This window comes from Pogona vitticeps, chromosome 4, assembly GCF_051106095.1.
Source record: "Pogona vitticeps strain Pit_001003342236 chromosome 4, PviZW2.1, whole genome shotgun sequence".
In the NCBI taxonomy this organism is placed as follows: Eukaryota; Metazoa; Chordata; class Lepidosauria; order Squamata; family Agamidae; genus Pogona; species Pogona vitticeps.
The window spans coordinates 42,284,813-42,297,072 of record NC_135786.1 but is presented as its reverse complement, the minus strand read 5'-3'; positions in this window follow the sequence as shown (position 1 = coordinate 42,297,072).

Below are 12,260 nucleotides of genomic sequence, written 5' to 3'. Positions count from 1 at the left end.
CTATCTCCCTGACTATCTTTCTATCTTTCTTTGCTTCTTTCTGCTTCTCTCCCTCTCTCTCTGCCTAGTCCATTTATCCTGCCACACCTTCTTATATCTGCCGACTCCGCCCCCTCCACTCCTGTCATAGGATCATGCAAATGAGACCCTGGATGTGAGTGACAGGAGTGACATGGGGCAATCATCACAATACCTATAACAGTTGCAGCTTGCTGTGCTGCTACCATGCCACAGTGTGCACAGGTTTGTAGCAGATGATGAATGGTACCAAAGGCATTGTCCACTAGAAGACCAATGGCCATTTGGACTCCCCTCAATATGATATAAAGCTCTGGCTTAAATATACTTTAGGCAACCTTAAGGCATTTAGTCAGCCTATATTACTTCACCGCTATATTACCTTTGTTTCAGCTGGCAACAGACAGCTGTTACAGGCAAGGTGGATAGCTTTGCTCAGCAATGACAGATATTTGTATTGTTTAGCTTTGTCTGCTTTGCAATTTGCTTGAATGATCCCCTGTAGACAAACTGGGATCCTAGAGCAAAACAGGGCAGGATGGTTTCGATTACAGCTGTCAGGAATAGTTATTTGGTGAGACGCTGGGACAGCCAAAGAGATCTAGAGGGAATGAACAGAGAGGTTCTTTATTCCAAAGTCTATTTGAGATTTGGGACTTACCTGATACAGACTGAACAATCTGCTATTAGAAGAACAGCCTTGGGAGTATTTGCATTTATGAATTTTTGTGTGCAAAGAGGGAAGAAAGCTGTCCACAGCCTATTTCTATGGATGTAAGATGGGATGGCAACCTGAAAGTGTTGGGGGTAAGGGAAAGGTCTCTGAAGACTCATGGATGGTAAGAATAAAATAATTCAAGCAGCCTGAAATAAAAGGGGGAAAGAGAATTACTTTGAAATTTAGATGTACTGGGGCCACTTTTGAAAGAATTTGTTTTTGGTTGTGATTTCTGGGAGTAGAATGCCAAAACATCTGGAGGTGCAAAAGTAGAGAAATATTGGGCTGGATGAGTAAGACACAGTGGGAGAATTTAGACTTGATATTAAACCAGAATTAAGGTTTTGAGAGTGCATTTTAGCTTCACACCCTGCCTGTCTGGCACAGCTTTTCTATTTTAAATAAAGCACGTTAGTGAGGTCATCCAGACCCGACAAACTATTGTTAACCTTCATGGAACTGCAGTTCTGTCTGGTGTCAGCAGCAGCCCCACAACCAAGTCTAACTTCGGCAGAAGAGGAAGGAAGGTGTTTAAGCAGAATGATGCCAGGAAAAGGGAGAGAAGGTTAAAACCTTCATGCCACACTTTGCACATGCACCATGGTCTTGTTGAGGCAATACTCACTGGAACAGCCAGCACAGAAACTAGCTGTGATGCAGGCAGAGCCACATATTCATCCTCAACCCACACAACTTCGCTGGACTCCTTGCAAAAGGAACACTTTTGCACATCTGTGTTATTAAAGACCCTGGACAGTCAGGATTCTTAATTGTCTTGTCCCACTTGATTGGCTGATGAAGATATGGCACAGGGAAAAGTGCCAAGGGATGACAGAAGGATAGAACTCAGTTCCTACCATGGGCATGAGGCTGGATTAAGTGTCTAGATGCATTTTTCTCGCATTTTTTTTAAAAAAGTTTATCTTATCCTTAAGCCCTTATCCTTAAACTTCCTTCCAGAGTTTTATTTCTTTGGCCTCCAGTCCCAGTTGCTGTGCTATTTGGCCCCTGTACCTAAATGTCACCCAGGATCAGAGATCTTTGATGCGGGACTGATGCTCAAGCTCCTGCTGAGGTCTTGTGATAGCAAGGCATATGCCACAAAGCTTAATTATGTAAGTCTGTTGAGACCCAAAGCTGCCTTGCATACTTTGCTTTCCAACCAAACTCCCCTCCCTGACAAGACAATCTGCTTTTGCTTAGCCCACAAGCTGTTTCAATTATAACATTAATTCTCACAAGGCCCTTTCCCTGAGTCAAGAGTCACACATCCAGCTCTGTAAGCACCTGGGGGGTTGCACAGTGCTGTTGATTAAGATGCAAGGCTGCAAAAAGCACCAAACGGGTGTGTTCTCGAAATATTTTCTTTCTAACAGACCTGCAGATGTGCAGATGTAATCAGGTAGCTGGGATGGCTGCTAGGCTTCAAAATGCTTTTAATTAGGCAACTAGGAGCGAGAATTGCTCTGAACATGGTGAGCTGCAATCACTGATCCAACGCCTGGAGCTCAGGGCCCTATCTTGATCCCTATTTATTTGCCCTATTTAAAGCCTTCTTTGCTCAGAGGTGTCATTTGCAGCTATTGTAACAACAGCAAAAGGCAGGAATCCCTGATGTTGTTGCATCTGTAAAAGGCCACAAGGAGAATCTATTGTCAGTCTATGGGATGCTGCTGTGGCAAAAGCAAAGTTAGATTAAATATTAGGCTAAGTGTGCCATCCTAACTATCCACAGCAGCAGTTTGTGCGTCTGAGAGACACGAGGGGGGGGGATAAATTAAAACATACTCAAACACTTAAGGAGATTCACAACCATATCCTTTCATTAGCTCCCACTGAGGAACAAGATTATCATTCAATCTGTCTCAGAGCTTCAAGACATTACTCATTTGGACTGTATCTCCAGCATCCCAAAGCCAGAATGGCCAGTAGGTGATTCTGGTAATGTTAGTCCACAAAAGTTACTTTTTGGACCTCTGATCTGCCAAGGAAAGGAACAGCCAGACAGAAACCTCTAAATTATGTTGTGGATCTAGCCATGGTTCATTAGGGACATCAGTCATGCTGACTAGAGGCTTCTGAGAACTCTAATTCCGAAGAAGTAATGTTTCTTAGTTCTAAGAGAGCTTGAAACCACCATCTTGATTCATTAATTTATTTATCTGTTTATATCCTGCCTCTTTAAAGATTTTTTTTTAAAGATATGCATGCAAATAGTAGTTGAAATCCTGTTGCTTATCATAGTAGTTGAACTAGAATAGGCCCATTGAATCAGTAGGGATTTTGTGAGTCAACTCTTTGGTTCAATTGGCTTATACTAGTTGCAACTCACTATACTATGCAATAGGGTTTCCAGTAACCTGTAATATTAAAACACTTTTAAATGATACCATTAAAACACAATGGAATTAAAAGCAGTTTAAAATCTATCAGTAAAAGAATACACACATTCAAACATGGAGTAAATGCTGGGGATGTTCTGTGTGGTCTCTGGCCATCTTTACAAACATTTTGTCACTTTTAATCAGTGAAGTTATTAGCATGCACACTTATAATATATGCTGGGTGTTTTAGTGGAATCCAAAATGGCATTTAATGCCAAGCTTGAAGAAGTACAAAGCTTGCAATGGTGGTAGCATTTCTCTTGCATGTTCTGCAACAAATGCATGAGCATGGAGACATGTACTGTACAGGCAGATCCAGATAATGTTTTGCTAATGCAGCCCCCTGTAATGTTAGTATGGAAAGCCAAGAAGCAACAGCAGTCTTTCAGTAGAGCACAACAAAAGCTCTTATTCAGACAGCCAAAGATGTGCTGAAGTTCCTGCTGTGTTGGATTAATTGCATTCCCTGCTCCTGCAATGGCATACAGTGATAACGTCAAGCAAATTAGTTCTCCAAATCCCTTTTTACTTTGGGCATTCTTTAGTAAACACAGACAGTACTAATATGAATCAATAATAACTGGGGATCTTGCTTTAGAAAGGTGTGTGAGTTGAAAAATTTGGGGGGGGGGGAGGAAGGCATCATTATTGATTTTCTCTGGACCAAAAGTTTTGACATGTAACAGAAAAAACAATAAAAACATTCAGCTACAGCTGGTTCATATCAACAATATAAAATCAAAGAACATGGCAGAGTAATTGTCTTGGCTAGAATCCTACTGATTGGAAAGTCCTGTCCACTTAAAAACATAACATCACATCCCTTGCACAAGTGCTGCCTTTGAAAAAGGGGTGATTTCTATCTTGCTTGTGCAACTGCAGTTCTTCAGTAACCAGTATGATTTGGCATTACAAGGCTGGTGGAACTTTTCACTCAGCAGGAGCTCAATAAGATACCAAGCCTTGTATTATTATTTTTGTGTGCGTCTTCTGCAAGAACCTAGAAAGAAAAAGGCTTTTGAGGGTGGGCACAGAACACTACCAGTTTATAGCAGTTTGGCTGGCCGGAAGCAAAGGAAGACAGAATAGTTTTGCAAAAATATTCATTTCATGATGAACACCTTTTCTCATTTCTGTATGAAAGAGTCATGGGTCCTCCCACCTTGGTCATCACACCAATATTACACCTGTTATTTGTTTATTTAAAATATTCATAACCTGCTTTTTTCCTGCAGAGGAACCTAAGATAGCTTACAATATTAAAACCAACTATAAAAATTAAAAGGGGCAAGGAGGCACAGCAGTCCCCTGTTATATAGACATTTACTGAGAAAAAGGCTGCCTGAAGAGAAAAGCCATTGTCTTCCTGTGGAACAACAGCAAAGAGGGGTCAGACTGGCCTCCTGTGGGAGAGACTTCTAGAGTCTGGAAGCAGCTACAGAGAAGGCCCACTCACATGTCCTCACTAAATGCAGATTGAGGGTGGTGGGACTCAGAGAAAGGACAGCTTTGGTGCTTTAAAAACTTGGACAGGTTTATAAAAGGAGATACAGTCCTTCAGGTAGTTTGGGCACAAGCTATTTTATAGATAGTCTTCTAACAAGCTAATGGAAGGAAGAGGAGTGAGTTAAAATTACTGTTATCCTGAGCTTGGAAAAGTTACTTTTTGGAGAGCTGGGGGATTCTTGAAAATGTGACCCCAAAATGTATTTTTTTGCCTTGAGAGTTGCAGATTTTTGCCACAGTACAAAGAGTACCTGGTTTAATCACAGAAGCATCATTCCCAGAGATTGTTGTCTGAAACTGATGTAAAGTTATGGAGAAGATATGCCTTTACATTTAAACTGGAGACACTTGAGCTTTAGGACCTGTTAGACCATTTGTTATGTGTGATTTTTTAAGTCAAGCAGTTGGCACTGATTGACACTTAATTGGCCTAAGGCAGTGGTTCCCAACCTTGGGTCCCCAGATGTTCTTGGTCTAAAACTCCTTCACTATTATCTGAGCTGGCCAGGACTTCTCGCAGTTGTAGTTCAAGAACATCTGGGGACCCAAGGTTGAGAACTGCTGGCCTAAGAACATATTGTGCTATTGGTTCAAATACGAGGAGGATAGTCTATGTCAGTGCTGGCAACTCTTTAAGGCTGTGTACAGCCCTTAGCCTAAATTCAAAATTTCTCTGAAATATATCAGTTCATAGGCCTCATAAGAGCAACGTGTTATTCCCCTCACCGCTGGCTGAGCAGGGAGGGAAAGAGGAAGGAGAAAATGGGCTTACAAATCCCATCAGCTCTAAGTAGAGCTGAGAAAAGTTAGATTTTTAGACTGCAATTCCCAGAATCCCCCAGCCAGATCATACTAGTTAAGGCTTCTGTGAAAAATTGCTTTCTAAGCTACTAACCAGCATAGGCAATGGTGATAGATGATGGCAGCTGTTCCTCAAATACATCCAGAGGATCACAGCTGCCACATTGTTGTCTACATTTTTGGAAACTGAGGGCTAAAGCTTTTATGCGACACTAGGAACTCATCACTTTTTAGGAACCTCTCTTTTCTACTGTCAGTTTAGCAGAAGAATATGCAATGGCAACTTCTGAAGAACTTTGCAGCTGCATGCAGACTAAGTTCCACTTCTGGTTGTTGGTGAATCATTTCTCCCCTGCTCATTTTTATTTGTATGAAATAGTCAATCCCTCACAGCCAATCTGTCTCAGGACTTGGATCTGGCAGAGTGAAATGGAAGGCAGTTGCAAATGTCTGCTGGGTGGTGGTGACTGCCAACTTGTGGACTGGGCTGGCTTCTGTGGGCGGGAGATTGTTAGGTAGTTTTCCTGAAAGCTGGTAGGTTGGATTCCACAAACATGATTGACAGAAAGAGTGACAGGTGTGATGCAGGCTTGGTGCTAAAGCCAGAAACAGACATGTGTGGTGATGGAGATTAGCTGTGGGATGGATGTTTATTGGCAGACTCCTTGGATTTTCAAATATACTGGAGGGGGGGGAGGAGGGAGGGAAACTGCCCCCTTCTGCCCAAAGAACAAGGTTTCTGCAAAAGCAAATGCTATTTTTTCTATTTTATTTCATTCTACTTTATTTTAAAGAAACAGGCCTTGGAAATGTACTTTGAGGACTAGAGCACCCATCCTGGCTGAGGGGATCTGGGAGCTATAGACAAAAAATGAGTAATGCTTCCAGAGTCAGAAAAGATGTATATTCAGTAACATAAAACAGTAAAAATATAGACTGAAACCAATTCAACGAAATATATCTATAAAACAGTAACATTAAATGAGAGCAAAAAGCATGTGTAAATTAAGCCAGGAAGGTGGATAAGGAACTAAACTGGTCTGGCTTAGGAATGAAAAACGTCAGAGTCAGTGTGAGTCAAAACTCTTGGAGAAACGGTTCTCCAAAGGAAAGGACACCACCCCATGTGAACAGAATGCTAGACTGACTAGGACTTTGGTGTGAGCTGGGCTGGCTTTTCTTATGTTCTTAATAAGAGACAAGAGATATCAAAGAGAATGGACACAGGTTTGCTGGAGATGCTGGAGAATGTATTGCAAGCGTAACATAGCTTGTGGCTCAGAGGTGCTACCATGAAGCCAGAAATGGCACACCTACATAATACAAATAATGCAGAGGTTCAGGATATCCTGTTGATATCCTGCCTGTGTGAGTGTCTGTAGAAAGATGTGCAAATGCCCAACACAATCTGTTTTTCCCCCTCCTCAATTTTCCTGTCTTTTATGCACAAACTCTCTGGCTTAAAAATTGGTTTAGATCAGGGTTTTTTTTGCCATAATATTACCTGGCACGTAGCTTGGACTAGTGAACTTTTCGGGAGGGGGGGAACATACAACAAGTTCCAGAATTCCTCCTCACCTCAGTCAACATGGTTGCTAGCCATGCTGACTGGAATATTCTGGAAGTTGTAGTTGAAAGGCCCTGGCATAAGAAGACCTTAAGATATTAATGCACATGGTACTTATAAGACTACATCACAGAGATTTCACACTAATTCCAGTGACATGAAGTGCATGAGGCACTGCCTAGAAGCAGTTTATTTGCTGACATTCTGCAGCTCACATTTACACCACTGTCTTTTCTTTTGGATACTTTTTTTATTGGCCATTTGGAATGAAAGAATTTACACTGCTGATCCCCCTTTCACACATGTTGGCTCAGGATAAATCCATCAAACCATCCTCAGAGAGCCCCATGCTCCCTTCTCCTAGTTAAAATGCAATTGAAGGAGAACTGGGAAAAGCCAGATTATTGGTCTTTTTATTCACTGCCAAGGCAAATGTTAAACAAGGGAGAAGGGTTTATTAAAAGGGAGGTGGAATTGTGAGGCTTGCCAATACTGCCAGAGGTCTATGCCAGTGGCATTATGAAGCCATAGGTTAAAATGAGTGGAAAAGAAGGAATACAGACTCTCCATGGAATATGTTATATTTGTAGCAACAGACATTTATTTGGGGTCCCTGCAAATATTAACTGCACCCTGCTCTATCACTGTTTCATCAATGTAAGGCCAGCAATTCCATTAAGACAGAGAAAGGAGGCAGCTACATTGGCTAGTTACCTTGCAGTATGTGTTGGATGTGGCATGGATAAAATTGAATGTAAAAAATGATGACTACACAATGTAAAGCTTAGTGTTGGGAAGCTTTTTGTTCAGCCAAAATTTTAAAAATGAAAAAGAGCAGTCATTGCCATGGCGGCCACAGCCATGGCAACAGCCCTGGGTAGCACGAGGTGATAGACAGCTAGGGACTCCAACTAGCTGAGAGTGGTAATAGGGTGAGAGGAGGACAACTCCATAGAGCCTTGACTGCCTACCCACCCACCCTCCACGGCTGACTCTGAGGAGAGCTTAGCTCTCTGCCTTCCTGACTAATTTTCCCCCAATCTAAGAGGCTCCAGATACTTTGGGGGAGGCAGCTCTGTTGGATTTCCTCACTCTCTTCTGATCTGCCTGCCATCCCACCCACCTACATCGCAGCCTGAACTTACGCAGCCTCAAGAATAGAGGGAGCCACTTTGAATGCCAGGCTCCTGGAAACATGATTTGAAGCCAGGAAGGCGAGACCTTAAGTGGGGGGTGGGAGAGAGAAAGATTATCAGGACGACATGACACATGTCAGAGCTTACAGATGGGCAACCCGGTGCAGATAAGGAAGAAGGAGAGAGGAATGGGTTGTGTCTTTTGGGGAACATGGGGGAAAAGGGGAGAAAAGTGGCTGAAAAACTAGGGACTATGGTGATCTCAGTGGAAAAAATATTATGCAGAGTTGACGCTTGCAGTGGTATAATTAATTAATTTTATAATTTTATTTAATTAAAATATTTTTATCCCACCTTTTTCTTTTAAAAGGGCCCAGTTATAACAATTATAATTATTTAACTCCAGTGTGGCCTATTACAATAATATCAGCAGTAAAAGCTGCCAAGGGGTATGGTTCAAAAGCTCCATATCAACTCAAATAAATGCAATGAGAAATGTAGTTGAACCTTACGTGGGCATATCAGGTGGCAGCTTCTCACTGTCAAGAAAGTGCAGCAAGATTTAATAATTAGTTATTTTTGTATTTCTGTTGTTAGTTATGGGGAAAGGTACTGGGGGGATAGTCTGCCTCATGTGCTCAAATTATGTGACTGGCTTTGGGTACCATGCCTGGATAGACTAAACAATGGTGTTGTGATACTTGGTCATATTAAATGTATTCTAAGAGCTATATTGTTTGAAATACATTGGTTAGGTAAGTATGTGGTGGAGGGGCATAGAATATGAGTGAGGGGCATAGAATGTTATGAAGAATGGATCTAACTGGGTAGGTGAGAAACTAAATACAGAGGAGGAAGTGTGTCTGTGCGCCAGTCTGGTGTGGAAACACTAAAGAGAATGTGGTTTTGTAATCTGGGCAGAGACATCTGCTATCTGGCATCTGAGAGAGCAGCCAAAGGGACAGCAGTTGAGAAAGAGATTGAAGGAGTAGGGGCGGAGATGTGATGGAGAGAGTCAAGTATTGCACTAAATTAATGAAAACTTAGGGGGAAACAACATTCTTCTAACAGTGTTATTTTAACAAAAATTCTTAGTTCTATTCAATCTGAGTGGTAATGAGTTCTACACCTGAAGGCTGGTTATGTGAAGGATATGAAGGGGGAAATACACATGCATAGGGGCAGCAAAATGTTGGCAGCAGCAAAAAAGGAAGAGGAAAGAAATGAAGATTAGTGAAGAAAACATGCTTAGTGTTGTGGTGATTTGAAGAGACCATTACCTAAAAAAGTCAATTCACAAGAAAAAAATGACATCTGAGAGAGAGAGAGAGAGATGTGACAGGTGCCCTTTGTTGCTGTGCATCAGGCAGCAAAATGGCTGCCTCATTGACACATCCCCTAGTGACCTGGTAGTTGCTATATTAATCAACTAGCATTGAATCCACTTCTTGTTTTTTCTCAGAACTGTAACTAGAAATTTTGGTACCAGAGGCAAATGGCACCATGTCCCACTCATTCAGCCATGAAACATGGCCATGAGAAACTTCCCTGCAAAAGAGCAGTATGTAGCATCTCCCAAAAGAAAACGTTTCTGCTTTAAAAAATAAAAATGAATGGGATGGAGGCATTGCTATTATTTCCATAACACTTACCAGCAGATTCACCTTTTCATTTTGGTACCCTCTATGTTTTGGTGCTCTGTAGCAAAGCCCCAGATGCCCTGCCCCATTTACAGTACTGTATTTTCTACCAGGTATTGACTAGGGTGGCTTATTTGGGCTAGGACCAAGAGTGCTTTTGGATTCTTTTTTTTTTCCTTATAAGGTATTATAGTGATTAAGAATGATGTGTGAAATCAAGGTATATAAATCAAATTTTTCTTCAAGGAGAGTTCAAGCAATTCATCTGTTATTATAGTAATTCCTATGACTTATATTTTCAAAGTAATACATGATTGACATATATAGGGCACTTTGTGGAAATAAGACTGTGGTAACAAAAAGAGTTTGCCAAACACAGACAAGGGGGAAGTCTCATTCTAAGCATAATCTGTAAAGCAAGAATCTTTGCCTTCATGCAATAGTCAATGATTTGGACTTGGAGATGACCCATTAGTGATATGAAAATAATTTTGGTTCTCATGACTTCTGTATGGAGTACTGAACCACTATAAATTTTGAGAAAACAGTAGCTGTCAAAAACTTTTGAGGTAATCCTGTCCCTATTTTCCCGACCTAATTATATTCTTTATTAAAAGTTATATCCTAGTGGAAGACAATTGGAGGTTATATTATGTGTGTAGCTCTTCCTGTCAGCATGAAATCTCCATGTAAAAATAAGTATAACATGACAATTATCATGTTGTATAGGTGTGTAAAAGACCCTTGACCCAATCTGTACCCAAATAAAGGACATGCAGATCAGGTCCAATCCTTTAGGAGATATTCCAACACATTGTGCATATCTGGATCTTTGTTGGGGGGGAAATATCCCATGGGAAGGCAAAAGTGTATCATCTGGCAGGCCTATGCAGCAGCCTAACTGTGTGACCTATAAAGCTGACAGCCACATAATTGCCATTTTTCCTGTATAAGATACTTCTGTCTAAAATCTTTAGATTAAAAATTGAGGCTTGTCTTATACACAGAAGTAAGGAGGGGAGAAGGGATCAAAGCACGTTGATGATTCCTACTTTCCCCCTCCACCTTCTTGCGAAGAAAATGCTTTCCCCCTCCACTTTCTTCACAAGATTTCTTAATTTGGGCTTAGAAAAGTGTATATGTGGGTCGTATACATTGGGTGACTTATACACGGAAAAATATGGTAGGCTGCTGCATAGGTCTATACAGCAGTTGTCCTTTCACATTTACTCCAATCAGTGTATAATATTTCAGTAATTTTAATAAATTAGCAAGAAAATACGAATGTCAATACGAATCCAAGGCAGACCATTCAACATCACAATAATCCAAGTTTATGCACCAACCAGCATTGCTGAGGAGACTGAAATTGAACAATTCTATGAAGATTTACAACACCTTCTAGAACTGACACCAAAGAAAGATGTTCTTCTCATTCTAGGGGACTGGAATGCTAAAGTAGGGAGCCAAGAGATAAAAGGAACAACAGGGAAGTTTGGCCTTGGAGTTCAGAACGAAGCAGGACAAAGGCTAATAGAGTTTTGTCAAGAGAATAAGCTGGTCATCACAAACACTCTTTTCCAACAACACAAGAGGCGACTCTATACATGGAAATCACCAGATGGGCAATATCGAAATCAGATTGATTATATTCTCTGCAGCCAAAGATGGAGAAGCTCTATACAGTCAGCAAAAACAAGACCTGGAGCTGACTGCGGTTCTGATCATCAGCTTCTCATAGCAAAATTCAAGCTTAGACTGAAGAGATTAGGAAAAACCACTGGGCCAGTCAGGTATAATCTAAACCAAATCCCTTATGAATACACAGTGGAAGTAAAGAACAGATTTAAGGAACTGGATTTGGTGGACAGAGTGCCTGAAGAACTTTGGATAGAGGCTCGTAACATTGTCCAGGAGGCAGCAACGAAAACCATCCCAAAGAAAAGGAAATGCAAGAAAGCAAAGTGGCTGTCCAACGAGGCCTTAGAAATAGCAGAGAGGAGAAGGGAAGCAAAATGCAAGGGAGATAGGGAAAGTTACAGAAACTTGAATTCAGACTTCCAAAGAATAGCAAGGAGAGACAAGAGGGCCTTCTTAAATGAACAATGCAAAGAAATAGAGGAAGATAACAGAAAAGGAAAGACCAGAGATCTGTTCAGGAAAATTGGACATATTAGAGGAACATTTTGCGCAAAGATGAACATGATAAAAGACAAAAATGGGAGGGACCTAACAGAAGCAGAAGACGTCAAGAAGAGGTGGCAAGAATACACAGAGGAATTATATCAGAAAGATGTGGATATCCCGGACAACCCAGACAATGTAGTTGCTGACCTTGAGCCAGACATCCTGGAGAGCGAAGTCAAGTGGGCCTTAGAAAGCCTGGCTAACAACAAGGCCAGTGGAGGTGATGGCATTCCAGTTGAACTATTTAAAATCTTGAAAGATGATGCTGTTAAGGTGCTACATTCAATATGCCAGCAAGTTTGG